This window comes from Ursus americanus, chromosome 13 (assembly GCF_024610735.1).
Source record: "Ursus americanus isolate L20-20 chromosome 13, mUrsAme1.1.p, whole genome shotgun sequence".
NCBI classification, from domain to species: Eukaryota; Metazoa; Chordata; class Mammalia; order Carnivora; family Ursidae; genus Ursus; species Ursus americanus.
This window is the reverse complement of record NC_142139.1, coordinates 2,816,925-2,830,153: the sequence shown is the minus strand read 5'-3', so window position 1 is coordinate 2,830,153 and position 13,229 is coordinate 2,816,925. Positions and strand designations below refer to the sequence as shown.

At 37.1% G+C, this 13,229-nt stretch overlaps 1 long non-coding RNA gene across 1 annotated transcript in view; it reads right to left on the bottom strand.

The window, feature by feature from the left end:
• The window catches only part of LOC123793129 (uncharacterized), a 34,890-nt gene extending 21,863 nt beyond the window's left edge, over positions 1 to 13,027 (bottom strand). Inside the window, exons 1-3 of the long non-coding RNA XR_006779856.2 lie at positions 12,856 to 13,027; positions 10,880 to 11,195; positions 6,471 to 6,580 (exon numbers count right to left, since the gene is read on the bottom strand). This is a non-coding gene — a long non-coding RNA (uncharacterized LOC123793129). The remainder of the gene's footprint in view (positions 1 to 6,470; positions 6,581 to 10,879; positions 11,196 to 12,855) is intronic.
• Between the last annotated feature and the right edge of the window lie 202 nt (positions 13,028 to 13,229).

The window sequence follows — 13,229 nt, the reverse complement described above, 5'->3', positions numbered from 1 at the left end:
GAAGGGGTTGCTGGAAAGTGGTGGTTATATTTTCTCATACATAAAATATGATGCAAATATGATTTGCCTAATTTAAGAACTATAACTCAAGACATGTTCCTTATCCTAGATTTATGATTATTATTCTTCTCTTTGCTACTTTCTTTCCTTCAGAAATACTGATTACTCTTTCTCCCCTCCATTTCTATTGCTTTTTCATCTCACTGTTTTATCTTTTTAACCATTCTTAATTCTATGAGAGCTTGATTATAGGTGATGAGGATGATGATGATGATGATGTTGGGATTCTTAGAATTAGCCAGCATTATATATCTGACATTTCCAGTGCGTTATCTCCAGTTACTGAAGGAGATCAGTAAGGCACAGTATGTAAGCTTTTTTTTTTTTTCTTTCACAAATGCATTGTCTTTTTTTGGCCTAAAGAAGTATAAAGCAATGTGAGTGTATGGACGGTGATAGTTTTAACGTTTTATCTGCTCAACATGATTTCCCATTCCCCTTCTGTGGCTTCTAAGAAACATTTCTCCTACTCCATGTGTTCCTGGAGGAGCTGTCAATCATGTGCCTCAACCTTCCTTTCCTTACCAAAGGGGTGGGCACATGATTAAATTTGATCCAATCATAATACAGCATCTCCCCAACACAATGATAGAGAGTTATAGACCTGGCCTAAGCTTGACCTCTTACGGATACTTTAGCTATAGCTGCTGCAAAAGTTGGTTCGCAAGTCTTAATGATGTAACCCTGGGATTACTTTTCTGCCTCAGGGTGTGAGACTATCCATGTAGAAGATGCCAACGTTGCATGTAGAAGCTGTGAAAAGCAGAACCAAGAGAAGGAGAGAACTGAAGCCATGAAAATATCATTTGAGACCAGATTCCAGCCTTGACCTGCCGGTTACATCAGCCAACAAATATTGTTCTTTGCTTAAGCTAGTTTAAATTGGGTTCCAGTCACTTACAGCTGAAAGAACCCTGGGGTATATAAATGTCAAACATTATTAACAGGACACAGGCAATAGTAATACAAAGCCTCCCCAGCTTAATGATAAATGAGTAATGTATGTTGTTCACATTTCCCAGAAATTCTTGATGCCCCATGCCAGTATTATTGCACATGCTCAGCAAGGTTGGTGAACGTATCAGCTACCATGGTTTATAGAAAGATTTCCAAGTCACTGATTTCTTGATTTTCTACTATTTTAAACAGTATTCTGGATCATGGGTGCTGGATTTAGGGTGATGCGTATCTTCTTGTCTCCTGGATATTATTCAATTGTGGACATAACATGGTTAAATAGTAAAAAAATCACATTCTGCTAAAGTCAGAGGTAAAATCATATAATCACACATAAGAGGTATCTGTTTCTATATCTTTTACCAAGTGAGTAAAGGAATCTCCTTGAGTTCAGTTTTAATCTAGAAACTGTTTTCATCTCAAAAATAAATATAGTGATATAAAGCACTGTCCTATTCTCACTGTATTTCCAATACCAAGTGCATTTATCCCCTGAAAATAATATTTACTGATGGCCTACTGTGGACTAGGAAGTATAAGATGTTATAGATTGCAGTTGGGAGGATAAAGTTCAGATCAGCAGTGAAGGCAGGCAGGAAATTCATAAACACTAATTAATCTGGGGTAGTAATAGATGTTGTTTAAAAAAAAATGTCAGGTAAGGGAATGGGGAGATGAAGCCCTGAAAAACTGGCATTTAAGATGATATTTGAAGGATTTAAGAATAATATGGGGGAGAGCAGGAAATCAGAAATTTTAAAGTCTTGGGGAAGGAATGAGTTTGACATATTTAAGAAATGACAAGAAGTCCACACCTGAAGATGCAGAGTGACCAGCACTTTGTAGACCTTTGTAAGAAATGTGGCTTTGATTCCAACCATGATGCTAAGTCACTGGAGAGTTTTGAGCGGAAGAGTAGCATGATTTGATTTAAGTTTTTAACAGGTTACTCTGGGGGGTGGCAGGATGGCAGCAATTGTAGAAGCGGGGAATTAATAAAAACCAGTGAAGGGGTTATTACTGTAAGCCAGGTAAGCCATGTGTTGGCCTAAATTAACAGTGGTAGTGATGGAGTGTTGAGAAGTGGCTTAGGGATATAATTTAAGGTAGATTTAAGAGGACTTCCTAACAAATTGGATGGGGGTAAGAAAAAAAGAAGAATCAAGGATAAATCTAAGTTTTTGTCTGGATAATTGTGCAAATGATGATGGCATTTACTGAGATGGGGAATACCAAGAAGTATATGTCACTGTAAATATTCAGAGGGGATTTCTGCCTTCCACTTTTGAGTAGGACCAGGGGAGGCGGCCAGACCAGGATTCCCTGTGCCCAGCGTGGCAGGGTGGTAGAGTAGACGTGGTTTTCACTTGTTGGCAAAGAGGCCTAAGAAAGCCCCACAGAGTTGTCCAAAGCCAAATGTGGTGTTGGAGCAGTTAAGTATATTCCCTAAGCCCAAGGACAACATTAGCTTGGCACAGAAAATTGAAGATCTCAATCTTGGTGATGGTAATAAGGGAAAACATAGCCACAGTCTGTGGGAAGATAGCTAAACCCTTTCTGAAAAAGGTATCTCAGTAAAAGCCAGAACAAATCAATGATTCTGGCTTAGACAAGACATGATATTTACTTCACCTCATTTACCCATTTATCAACACCTGAAATGAGGCATTCCCCAATACTCCACCCCGCTCCCACTGGAAAACCTGGAAAAAATTTTGAGATCATGTAAAAAGACCCAAGAAAAGATTAATTTCATTTTGCAACTGAATAGAGGCTTGTTACAACAGTTAAATGAAAAATAAAGATTAGCCCCATTGTATTTCTAAGCTTGTGGACTTGAATTTATATCTTCTATGTAGGGCAGTAATGATTCTAGGTCTAATTGGCATGGATTTCGGGTACCTCGGTGGCTCAGTCGGTTAAGCGTTTGCCTTCAGCTCAGGTCATGTTCCCATGGGATGGAGCCCGGCACTGGGCTCCCTGCTCAGCAGGGAGTCTGCTTCTCTCTCTACCCCTCCCCTCTGCTCATGATCTCTTTCTCTCTCCCTCTGCCTTCCTAAATAAATAAAGCCTTTATTAAAAAAAATAATTGGTATGGACTTTGGAGAGCCAGAACAAAAAAGAAGAATCACTGAAGTACCTGAAGTCCATGAGAGCTAAGCGAAGACATGTTGCTTCATCATGTTTGACCAGCAATTTCTATAGAGATTAAAAGCCATTGCAAATCGCTAGAGTAAATGAACTGAATTAATATCAGGACTACATAAAATATTTCAAGATAAATTTTTAAATATTCAATTTAAAGTGAACAATATAGCAAACAATGTAACAGTAAAGATTGATTGATTGATTGATTGATTGATTTGAGAGACAGAGCAGACATGTGAGAGGGTAAGGGGGAGGGGAGGGCAGAGGGAAAGAAAGAATCCTGAAGCACAGAGCCTGACAGGGGGCTTGATCCCAGCACCCTGAGATCATGACCTGAGCCGAAACCAGGAGTTGGCTGCTTAACCAACTGAGCCACTTAGGTGCCCTGGTTTGGTTATTTCTAATTAATTCATTTGCTTTATGCGATCACAGGTTAAAAAAAATCTCCAGCTATGTCATGTCACGCCTTGAGCATTGGGCACACCCCAAGTGACAATTGCCGTCACAATGTTGAGGCCTAGAAAATGTAGCTCAGGCAAGGAGTATCACTTACTAAATGTTATCTCAACCAGGTTCACTCCTGTTTGTGTTGATAACGTGGCACAATAACAAAGATTTCTTTGTAAATGTATATAATCATATGCTATATGTCACACTGTTCTTAAGTAGTCCAGTGGGTCACAGAGTATTTTTGGCCAGTTTACTCAAAACCACATTTCCATTTATCTGTTCATTATAAAAAAATGAACATAAATTCAGATGTTAATTATATCCTAGGGGGAGATACTCCCATTTTGATGTACAATAATATAGAATTATGCTTTGTAATTCTTTAGTATAAAAATATGGTAGAATTAAATTTGCATATAGAAATGCTTAAGACTTTTACTCAAGAATTATAAATTTGATGAATTGTTCAAAAAATGACCTAAAAGCATAGGATGACATCAGAAGTTGTGTCTCCTCATGGCTCTTTCTTCAATTATTTTTTTGTATCAGATGATATGTGATTCCTAGGATTTTTTTATGAGTTTGTAATTGTTTTATGAGTTTGTGTTTTGTTGAGTTCATGATCCATTTTCATATCAAAATGTAGAATCAAACATGAAATCATAAAACACAATATCTCCAAAAGGACATGAAAAATTCCAGGGACCTTACAGCTTCCAAACTAAAGGTGGTTAACATGGAAAGTATTTAAAGGACAGATTAGTATTTGACCCTCTGCAGTGATACCATTGACAATCAGCTGTGGACAAACCTGAACAACATCAAATTTTTCAAAGGCCTTCATAATAAAGGAGAGTAAGAAATATGCTTTATTTATGCAGGAAAATGGGCACAACTCTAGTGCTCTTGTTCAGAGTACTTTTGTAGTCTGCACAAAGTGTCTTATTACATTGGACTACAATACTGGGCCAGTTATCATGAAATCCACACCAAACTGAAAATTCCTTGTTGTTTATTTGTTTAAACTATTTTTAATTTGAATTTTTTATATGAATGGAAAACACCAAGCTTTCAAGTAAACCTAGTGCACTACCTGGATCCAGGTGGAATGACACAGAATTTCCTGAAAAAGTTCCCATTCCCTCTGAACATGCCTTTGGAAAATCCAGTACTGACTGTATCATTTTTGAAACAAATAGCACATAGTGGCTTAAATAACTGTGATGTAGGTCTCAAAAAATTTTTAAAGTCATCCTTATTAATCGTGACAAGTATATCTAATACCTTTTGTTTTTGCCTGTCCAGCAACCGTTCATTTCTGGAGGAAATAGCAGTCTAATTTATCTTTTAGAAGCCATCTTCCCCCAATTCAAATGACTTTAGTAAAATAATAAGTGTATCTCTACTGTCCTTTCTCTTTTCTGTCCCATCTGAGAGGGAGTGACCCGGATCCTATCTGCCCCAAGGCCTCACTGTTCCTCTTCCTTAGATTCCAAGGACTACCCCATATGCTTCCCGGAATTTTTTTTTTAACTTACTTAGCCAAAGAACTCCAACTGACACAATATGCAATAATTTAAATCAACATGGATTTCATTCCTGGACATTTATGAGGACTGTCATAAACATGACAGTCTTTTGAACTGCATTGCCCACGTACATTTGAATGGAATCATATCCGTGAGTTTGAAGGACTATTAACTGCCTGAGCCGGTGTTGAAATACATGAATCAACCTGTAGTTCATCTGGAACTATTCTGCTCTCCTTCTACACTACAAACAACTTTATATTAGAAAATGCCCTCCTTGCTTTTCTTACATGTGGTGATATAGTTTCACTTGCAAGAGAATTGTTTTGGCCATTATAAATATTAAATTTTGTTGAGTCAAGAGACATTGTAATAATAATGCCTTCCATTTTACAACACTTCATATTGTATAAGAAAATTGTGAATATATCAATTACTCTGTTGTTGATATCACATAGGTGAGGAAACTGCAGCTGACGGAGGTTAAATGGATTTCCCTGACATACAGCTGGCAAATGCAAGAACTGGGAGCAGACGCAAGTTTTTCTAATTCACAGTCCAAAGTTCATTTCTTTATATCGTTAACAGGCTCTGTCTACAGGATCTCCTAGTAAATGTTACAAAAATGGTGTTCTTAATGTGTCATTCAGGAAAGACCCCATACTGAAGAGTTAATAGATATACCTCAGATACATAGGACTTAGGCAGCCAAAATTCAATCAAGACACAAGATGCAATTGTGTCTGTAATGCATAATAAATTTCTGTTTAAAAACCTAAATCTCAGAAGGATGATTAAAGATACGGGATAGATGTTTGAGTCTAATAATCCTACAAAATCTCACAGGAATATTGCATATTTTTTCTATTTTGTTTTTCTGAGACGGCATTAAGACCTCTCAGCCTGCACCTATAAGGTACACTGATTCTCACCAGTCTCACCAATGTGCCTTGGAAAGGAATCTTGTTAATCTCAGAGCAGAAGCATTATTATGTGAGTGTGGATATAGCAGTGAATCAAATAAAACCCAGGCCAATTCCCTGGATTTACAGAGTTTATATAGCAATGAATAGAAACAAATTTGTATTAAATTAGGAATGCTGTAGATACTACCTGATTTCCAACTTGTTTTTTTAATAGAATCTCATACATTTTTCTCAAAGATGTAATATTAAGTGGTAGTAAATAACAAAGGATTAACAAGCTTCTACATACTGTCTATTCACTGGAGATGAAACTAGTCTGAGTTGGTCTCATCTAAGTTCGGGAAAAATATACATGTTAAAAAATTGTTTTTAATGCAAGAGTAGTAATATCAGAACTCACCAGAAGCCCTTGACACTCCTTCAGATATTTCTTCTGCTTTAAAGTGATCAGGTTGAAATGTAGTTGAGACTCAGAACACACAGCTGGAAGACACACTGAAAACTCCAGGCCTGAAATATATTTGCAACATTTTAATGACTACTTTCTTACTGATAAAATTTATTTTTTGCCCTTAAAGTATTCATATAACTGCTTTTAAAATTATACAATTAGTTTACTTTATTGTATCAGCTATCTGTTGCTGAATAACAAAGTACCCCTGAACTTAATGGCTTAAAGCAACAACCAATTGTTTATCTGAAGTTTCTGTGGGTCGGTAGTTTGGGCTGGGCTTACCTGGATGGTTCTAGTACTGGTCTCAGCTGGGGTCACTACTGAATTTATGGATAACTGAGAAGTTGCCTAACGTTGGCTGTTTTTGTTTTGTTTTGTTTCGTTTTCTGGAACAACTAGGGCAACTGGAAAATGTGTCTATTTCAATCAGCTGGCTAGCTTAGCTTCTTCACATGGTGGCAGTCACAAGATTCTGAAGAGAAGCAAAAGGGTACAAGTCCCAGTGTGCAATCTCTTTTCAAACCCCTGACTGCATGAAGCTTGTTAATGTCCAGTTAGACAAAGCAAGTCGTAAGGCCAGCCTGGAGTCTACAGGAGGTGCTGCCAGTAAGTATGGATAACAGGAGAAAGATTATTTATAGCCACTTTTTCCATCTACCACAGCTCATTTATTTGTTGGTTAGTTGGTGCATTTTCAATGCTAGACCAGGTTAGGTATGTCCTATGTGACATATGACATAGGCATGTTAATGTAATTTCCATTATAATTGAAAATCAGAAAAGTTGAATTATATCTTTTTAAATTATCAATTTAAATTCATATTCAATTAAAACTTAGATGGATGCATTCTAAGTCTTTCAAAAGTCCCTGAATTCATGAATATAACTATATAATTTTTTCCATAAAATAAAATATGCTTCACTGTTCATAGTCCAGATTAGGGTTACTACCAAACTTAACATTCCATTTTTTTAAATTTCTGCTTTCTGGTTAAGAAAAAAAAAACAAAGAACATTTTCTTAGACCGCCTCCCCTTTATTCTTGTCCACTATAAGGACTAATAACTGGCTTTCTTTTCAAGACCATTTTTTATACACAGGGACTTATTACACACACATTACTCCACAAACTTATGACAGTGTTCTCACTTCAACTTTGGTTATTTCACATAGGGTGCTGAGTAGAGACAACATAATACCACAAAGCAATAAAGAAGGTAGGCGGTCAACCAGATTCACTCAGAAGTCCAATGTCTCTTTCCTACATCTGAAGCATCTCTAAGCATACAATTTCAATGAAGGCCTCAGCAAAATCACTGATGATAACATAACATAACTTTTAGGATCAACATAAAAAATTGAAACCAAGAATGTTAAGTCTATAACCACCAAGATTATATACTATCATTCTTCATAATCAAGAAAAATTGAAATATTTGAGTACATATAAATATATGGGTATATATAAATACTGGCTTATGTTTTAATACAAGAAGTTGTACTATATGATGCGTAACTTGGTTTTAATTATGCCAACATTATCTGAAACCTCTCAAAATGTTATACCTGCAAGGAATTTAGTTTTAAAAGCTATTGCCAAAGAAATACTCCATCAGACTACTTAAGTGTTTCTTTTATAATCCCCAGCACTTTCCAGTGGGATTGGCATATATCTAACAAATGCTTCCATATGGCCTATCGTTCAAGGACTGAAGCTCCATACAAGTATTTTGATAGTGTCTTTCATATACTGTCCTGTCAGTGTCCTTTGGTAAATGCCTGTTACAACTCTATCCAACATTAGCTACACAGTTAAAAAATAAAAAGAGCTATTAAACTTTTATTCAGCATAAAATGTGATGAAACTTTTCTCTGCCACATTAAAAGAAAAAATGTAAGTTTCAACCACCAAACAAAAATGAGACAGTGGTAGCTAAAGAGTAGCTTTGTTGGCCAATAGAAAAGTCACAAAGGAAATGTCTGGGAAGGGACTTTGATCTCTGCTGGATGTGCCCACCATGGTTAGCATGAGATGCTTCTCCCTTTACATAGAGCGAGGACTCAGGAAACTTCTCCACACTGTTGGTAGAGTCAGACAACTGGGGGGCGGGGGGTTTGCTCGGAAATGATTGCTAAGAGTACTGGATTTTCTCTGTCTGCCACACCATGCAGTCTGCTGCTTTCCAGTGTCCTTGATGTACTGCCCTTTTCCCCATCCAGTTCCTAGCACCCTCCGGCAAGCTTTTGAGTTATAGTCACACATCTACACCCTGTTGTTCTATAAAGATAATAAAGAAACACTGTAACGTGCTGCATTTGGACAGCCTTCTCAGTGAGGCAAAACAGATGTCAAGAGAGGAGGACTATCAATCTAAAGCTAAAGTGAGAGGAGAAAATTAAAATAAAAACTTCAAAATAAATCATTCATGAGGGAGTCAGTGGATGACAGAATAGGACAAAGTGGAGTGGCTGCTCCAGGGAGGAAGCTCAAGACAGGCTCAAGATCCTGTCTCAGAACCAGAGTGCATTCAAAGTGTCAAAAGCGCCTCATTTTAACCAGGATCAGCTGTGGACCCACAAAGGAATTGCAGGAGGTAGACATTCTTAGGAAACTAAGCATGTCACTCCACTGGGCTCCTTAGAAAGGCATGTCCGAAAGTTGGGAATCAGTAATCAGCACGGATTCAAATGCATCCTTCCCATGCTCCAACCCACCGACACGCTCTTTGTGCTCTCTACATTATCTGTGCAAATGTTCTGTTGTATTTCTCTCTGCGCATCTCCTTTCCTCCCATCCTCTCTTCCCTCCTCCTCTGTCTCACTTGTTTTTGTTCCATAGATAGATAGATAGACAGATGGATAGATAGATAGATAGATAGATAGATAGATAGATAGATGATAGATAGATAATAGATAATAGATAAAAAAGAAAGAGGTTGGATGATGGATGATGGTTCTCTTTCTGCTTTTTCTTTCTTTCTTTTTTTTTAATACCACCCCTTTAAACTGTAAGGCTCTGGAAAGCAGGAACCGTGTATGCTTTTCTTTTCTTTTTTTTTTTTTTTTTTTTGAGAGAGAGAGAGAGTGGGGGTGGAGTGGTGGGAAGGGCAGAGGGAGAGGGAGAGAAAGCAGCTTAAGCAGGCTCCACACCCAGTGCACAGCCTGACACGGGGCTCGATTTTACAACCCTGAGATCATGACCTGAGTTGAAATCAAGAGTTGGAGGCTTAACCTGCTGAGCCACCCAGGCGACCCTCTGTATGCTTTTCAATGCCACGCACCCATCTGTTTAATTCATATGGTGGCTGCTGAGAATAATTTTGCACTTTCTGATTAAATGATTCAAGAGTGTTAGACGGCTTTTATAAAACATAATGGAAAATATGCATGTAACAGAATATATACAATGAGAACCAAGTGCTTTTGAATGTTTTCAGAAGAAAAATGCCAAATCCTGCTTGGCAAACACATGTGACTTTATTTTATTTCAATGGCACTTCAAGAGGCACAACAGAGGCCAAAATTTAATATTTAAAAATTTAAGATAGAAAAATACTCCGAATCAGCAGTCTATTTCTGTTTTTGTAAGTTCTATATTTTGGCACCGGAGAAATTACATTGCTGGGGCAAGACGATCACCCTGTTCTTGATTCTGTGGCATATAATTTGAAGATTTCATAGTGCTGAATAATAGCAAGCATCTGATTCAGTTAATGTTCAAAAAGCTCTGGTTAAGCAAAGAATCTGTCTGGCCTAAATCAAACTGGGTGAGAGCTTACCAGAAAACCAGCGGGGAGAACAGCTATGTTGGGACATCTGAAACGGTGTCCAGTTCTCTAAGGAGGTGAAATTCCAGGGAAAGAGGTAGTTCATCTAATTTGTGTCACATTTACCAAGCCCCAAGGGTAGAGAACTAGTAAAGAACTAACTCAAAACCCCATTTCTTTGGTTTCATGCAAGCCTATACCTCAATTATCTTACATGACAAGTGCCTGTCCTTCTCCACATCAGTCCTATAGCATCAACACCATGAATATTACCCTCATCTTTTACCAAAATACGAAGCTCTGTGTATCTCAAGATCAGCCGCCCTCACATCTCGCAGAGCCTACGCCAGGAAGCCCTTGGTATCCGTAGCCTGTTCATCTGTCAGTCCATTCACTTCTCTAGTCTACAACACAATGCCTAACTTCTCTGAAAATAATAAATGTGATTTAAGGAAGACCTAGAGTACGACCACTTAAAATTTAGAATGATTGAACAAAAGAATAAGGAAATACCTCAAGGGCACAAGTTGAGGAACACAATTACTTTTTTTGCGGGTCTAGCTAAGGTAGTAATTTACTTAAGCATACCTGCTTTAATACTGATGGAGTCGCCAGACACGAGAGAATGCTTTTCTGGATTTAAGTCTCATCAGCAGCAAAGAGACCACAGACCCTTCATTTCCATATTCCAGATAATGCAGAAGAGTTACTTCATCTCAAGGCCTGTGGAGAGGCCAATAGAGTCACTGCATCACATTAAAGTGCACCTCCGGCCTCTAGATGGTGGTTGTAAAATTGTAAGTGTTTGGATGAACACTTCACGGCATTTGATGATGAGTGCTTTTCACAATAGAAAATGTGAGTCACACCACTTTTACAAGGGGATCTGCCTCAGGAAGAAAGCCTGAAAAATGGGAAAGAAATGTTAGCTCTGCCAGAAGAGCTTCGGAGGAGACCAAAAGACAACATGTGAAACCAAGTAAGTTACACTGTATAAATCAAAGTTCCATTTTGCTATTTAGAAAATGGGCTTTGGCACCAAGTTCTTCATTGTCCTGAACAACAATAGAAGGAAACGGAATGGTTGCTACAAAAGTTTATAGAGTTCCCCAGCACATGTTCCCTCTCTAGGTATTATGCTTTGTCACGGCTGAAAATAATAGAAACACTTTCATCCAACGTTATTCACACAGACATATTTAATTACATTTAAATACCCTGTAATACCTCATGCCCTGTGGAGCCCTATATCCATGTGGGGGAAAGGGTGGGTGTGGCATTATTTATCTATCTGCCATGCAGCAACCCAGCAACTAAAAACGTTTCTATTTTATAATCATGGATAAAATACAATCTATTTTATAAGCATGGGTGTATTTCACATAAGGTATAAAATGATGGTAATTGGAGAAGATTGGTAAGACAAATATAAAAATCCCAGAAATGAAAATTTACTTCTGCAACTAAATTATTACTGTTTGAGGAGTTGACTCAAATTTGACAAAGATATTTCCAAAAATGCTTTTTTAAAAATGCATTTTTAGTTTTTATAGCTGCTGGTTTTTCTGAATAAGCTTCCCTAACTGATAACATTTTTAACCTTATTAGGAAATTTTACCTTTATAAATATTATGTTTTTAAATAATCAAATGGGGTCTGAAAATAGGCTAAATATATAGAAGTTTTTTTTTAATACTAAGTACTTTCATTGTCTTTCACTTTGAATTTTTGCATTTTTCCCTTAAATATAAATGTTTTCTGTTATTCAGCTATATATAATTTTTTTTTAAAGAGGAAATGTATGTAGAGGTAGGTCTCTAAATTAAATTCAAAAGGAAGGACAATTTTAACATATTTCAAAGGTGTTATACTTCCTCTGTTTTGGTTTCACATGAATATAAATATTTTTGTTTATAACCAACATAGCAAACAAAGGATGATGAAAAGAAAGTGGAAATCAACCATTTTTTATTGAGGACTATAATTTAAATGTAAATCACAGAAGCATAATAGAGTTTTGTCCATTAAAAGTTCAGCTGCAATTCTGGAAGTCACATTCCCAGAGATCTAACATCTATCTTAGAATAGCAGGTCCAGACCTGTTTTCTGAAACGGCACACATTATGGATAATCTTCACATTAGTCACTTATTCACAGACTCCAATAGAAGTAAAAATATAAAAATAAAAAATGTGGAGCGGTAAAGTGAGCAATGCTATAAACACAATTATCAGCACTAAATTTTATAAGCCAAATTTTAACAGTGATTTGTTCAGTCACTGTCGCTTGCTAAGAATGGAAAAAGTGTACATAGCTGTAACAAATATACCAGCTAGTACCTGAATTATGTGCTCTTTTCCATGAGCCATGCTTTCACACTCAGGAAGTTAATATTAAACAATTCTAGTAAGTAAAAATGACTGCATTGTAGACATAACCCTTAATCTTCTCTGATTTTTTAAAAATTAATTACTTAAAAAAAATTCTTTGGTCTAATATTTTTATATCACATTACTGGAAATACATTTCCCCTCAAATGATAATATATATGGCTTTGAGAATACCATGGCTGACAGAGGCGCCTGGGTAGCGTAGTCGCTGAGCGTCTGCCTTCAGCTCAGGGCGTGATCCTGGTGTTCTGGGATCGAGCCCCACATCAGGCTCCTCCGCTGGGAGCCTGCTTCTTCCAATCCCACTCCCCCTGCTTGTGTTCCCTTTCTCGCTGGCTGTCTCTCTCTCTGTCAAATAAGTAAATAAAAAATCTTAAAAAAAAAAAAAAAAGAATACTATGGCTGACAAAGTGAGACTTTTTTTTTTCTTAAAAAGAGTGTTTTTAATTTAATATTCAATACTGGTTTACTGTCAACATGTAACAAGTAAATGCACATTCCAAAAAGCAAAAGTAAATTCGTTACCCAAAACCATGTGCTAGAGACCA